Source organism: Mus pahari, chromosome 20, assembly GCF_900095145.1.
Source record: "Mus pahari chromosome 20, PAHARI_EIJ_v1.1, whole genome shotgun sequence".
Lineage (NCBI taxonomy): Eukaryota > Metazoa > Chordata > Mammalia > Rodentia > Muridae > Mus > Mus pahari.
The window spans coordinates 5,808,488-5,811,416 of NC_034609.1; positions in this window are offsets into that span (position 1 = coordinate 5,808,488).

A 2,929-nucleotide genomic window follows, 5' to 3' on the forward strand; every position below is an offset into this window, starting at 1 on the left:
TAATCAGCCATTATTGGGAAGAGAGGCCCCTTGGTCTTGTAAACTTTATATGACCCAGCACAGGGGAAGGCCAGGGCCAAGTAGTGGGAGTGGGTGGATAGGGGAGCAGGGTCGGAGGTGTGGTGTAGGGAACTTTCAGAATAGCATTTGAAATGTAAATAAAGAAAATAATAATAAAAATATAAATGGTGTTGTTTCCTTAATTTCTTTCTCAGCCTGTTTATTCTTTGAGTAGAGGAAGGCTACTGGTTTGTTTGAGTTAATTTTATATTCATCCACTTTAATGAAGTTGTTTATCAGGTTTAGGAGTTCTCTGCTGGAATTTTTGGGATCACTTAAGTATACTATCATATTATCTTGATATTTTGACTTCTTCCTTTTCAATTTATATTCCTTTGACCTCCTTTTGTTGTCTAAGTTGCTGTAGCTAAACTTCAAGTACTGTATTGAATAGATAGGGAGAGAGAGGGCAGCCTCGTCAGTCCCTCATTTTAATGGAATTGTTTCAAGTTTCTCTCCATTTAGTTTGATGTTGTTACTGGTTTGCTGTTTATGGCTTTTAGTATGTTTTGGCATATGCCATGAATTCCTGATCTCTCAAAGACTATTTCCATGAAGGAGTGTTGAATTTTGTCAAATGCTTTCTCAGCATCTAATAAGATAATCATGTGGATTTTTTCTTTGAGTTTGTTTACATAGTGAATTACATTGATGGCATTCCGTATATTAATACATCCCTGCATTCCTGGGATGACACGTACTTGATCATGATGGATGATTGTTTTGATGTGTTCTTGGATTCGGTTTGCAAGAATTTTATTTAGTATTTTTGCATCAATATTCATAAGGGAAATTGGTCTGAAGTTCTCTTTCTTTGTTGGGTCTTTGAAGACCAAAGTGTGGGTGTTTTGGTCCTTCTTAGAAGGGAGAACAAAATACTCACATGAGCAAATTGGGAGACAAAATGTGGAACAGAGACTGAAGAAAAGGCCATCCAGAGGCTACTCCACCTGGGGATCCATCCCGTATACAGTAACCAAACCCAGATACTATTTTGGATGCCCGCAAATGCTTGCTGACAGGGGCCTGATATAGCTGTCTCCTGAGAGGCTCTCCCAGTACCTGACAAATATAGAAGTGGAGGCTCAAGACATTCTTTGGACTAAACACAGGGTCCCCAATGGAGGAACTACAGAAAAGATCCAAGGAGCTGAAGGGATTTGAAGCCTTATAGGAGGAACAACAATATGAACCAACTAGTAGCCCCAGAACTCCCAGGGACTAAACCACCAACCAAAGAGTACACAAGGAGGGATTCAAAGCTTTAGCTGCATATATAGCAGAAGACAGCCTGTGGGACTTCAATGAGAGGAGAGGCCCTTGGCCTTGTGAAGGCTTGATGTCCCAGTGTAGGGGAATGCCAGGACAGGGAAGTTGGAGTGGGTGGGTTAGTGAGCAGGGGGAGGGGGAATGAGATAGGGAAATTTCGGAGGGGAAATGAGGAAAGGGGATAAAATTTGAAATTTAAATAAAGAAAATATCTAATAAAAATGAAGAAAATGAAAAAATAAAAGGATCCTTCTTGACTTTGGTAGAAAGTACACTGGAGGGGGGTTAGAGTGTAAGGAGGGGCCTGCTGGCAAGCTTCCTGTAGTCAGCACCATGTACGACTGCAGTTCAGATAACGTGTTTAAACTTTCGGACACTGGATTTCCCAGGTACGAAATTATGTCTGCCATGAAATACTGCTAGAATATTGTGTGAGGGTCCTGTTCAAACATGGAATACAAGGGAATTGCTTGATCATAGTGCCTTGCCTGTGTTAGGTATGCAATCCACTCTCACCGTTTTAATATTATAAGCAGCTATGGCTTTAACAGGGGTTGAAGTTTCTGCAAAATAATTCAAGATGAAGTGATACATTACAGTAACATTCCTTTATATTGGATAACTTAAGAGATAAAGACTTTAGAAGAAAATTCATGTTGAATTGATTGAATTTATTTTGTGTATATATCTGTGACATGATATTTCAGGTTGGAGAATATAACTAGAATACATTACATATTAGGTCTGAATTTGAGCATAATTAGAACCTTTCCCGTGTCTGGGAGACATAAGATACATTCTATATAATGGGTATTGTATAGAAGAAATGAACTACAAGGGATTCTACAACTGCAGAACAAGTCAGAGTTTCTTGGGGAAATGAGTGCAGCGTGTGAGCAGTCTGATATCAATAGGTGTGTGCTAAATTGTTTAGATTTTATTCATATTAGTTGTGAGTGAATCTTTAATTGTGAACTCATGTTTGCCCCTTGAAGTACTATTATTTTGTGTTTTCATCTGTTCTTCAAAAGGCCTTTTCTTGTTTTAGTTATATCTAGTGGTTTATATCAGTGAACATTTACCTACCTGTCTCTGAAGAAATGTTATAACTTTGCTCAAGGACAAAAGCTTTGCAAGAAACAAATAATGAATCAGGGAGGGTATACATTAAGGGCTCCTCCAGGAGTAATAGACTAGACAGCCTCAGGAGAGCAGTAGGAAGAGTCAATAGGAATTAACTAAGTGTTTAAAATAGTAAATATTTTATGTCTAAGACAAATTGGATTTTAAAAGTCATCAAGACTGTGGAATTGAAGCAAATAATACTGCAATTCATTCAGTCCTGTGGGTGTGAGCATCTGAAGATTCAGGAGAGAGCCACTCTTGAATGGAAGTGTATAAATAATTAAGATAATCAAGCTGTAAGAACAGCATCTTAAAGCAACCGTAAAGGCCTGGATTTAATTTCTCACAGATTTAAGAAGATAAAATATGATTTTATTTTCTTTTTTTTTATTATTATTATTTTCTTTATTTACATTTCAAATGCTATCCCGAAAGATTCCCATACCCCTCCCCCCACCTCTGTTCCCCTACCCAC